The sequence below is a fragment of the Galeopterus variegatus genome, unplaced genomic scaffold (genome assembly GCF_000696425.1).
Source record: "Galeopterus variegatus unplaced genomic scaffold, G_variegatus-3.0.2 Scaffold10018, whole genome shotgun sequence".
NCBI lineage: Eukaryota > Metazoa > Chordata > Mammalia > Dermoptera > Cynocephalidae > Galeopterus > Galeopterus variegatus.
In genome coordinates, this window is record NW_007736129.1 from 55,743 (window position 1) to 56,582 (window position 840).

The window sequence follows — 840 nt, forward strand, 5'->3', positions numbered from 1 at the left end:
GCCCCAATTTGTGTCCCTCAACCATGCTTATTCCCACCCGAGCCTTTCTCATCTTATCACCACTTGGTGTACTCTTTCTCCCTCCTTTACTTAAATGTGGTGATCTTTCAATATTCAGCTCCAAGCCATTTCCTCCATGAAGCTATCTCTGGGTAATCATACTAATCTCCTGCTTTCTGAGCCCATGTACTTTTACTCAGTTTAGCGCATAATTACAACCTAGTCTCAGTTGCTTTTTAATTGGTTTATACATATGCACATGTATGCACACAAGACTGACTAGATTATGAGCTTTTTGAGAGTAAGGACTGTACCTCAATGTCATCTTGTGGTATGGTATGCATTGTTTGTACATTCTCAATGGATAGATATCTTTTGTTCATCTGTGATCCCNTATGGTATGCATTGTTTGTACATTCTCAATGGATAGATATCTTTTGTTCATCTGTGATCCCAGAGCCTAAAACTTAGTAGGTGTTCAATAAATGTTTGTTGAGATAGCTGAGGAATTGATTTATGCTGAAGTACTAGATATTTGATAAGATTAGATTGTGACATCTAATATGAAAAACTTGGCAGTCATCAACATAGACCTTGCAAGAGCTAGCTCAAGCCTTATCTCTTCCATGACAACTTCTTTGGGTTAATACAATCCTCATTTCTTCTCCTGGTCCCAATTTCTCCTCCTGATTCTGAATTACAAAAGCATCTTATAATGTCTACACTGGGCAGGTGCCTTAGGATCATATCTGTAGAATGAGGTTAATAATAGTCCCTGACTGATTGGAGTTGTGATGATTAAATTACTTAATATGTACAAATTACTTAGAATTTTTCCTG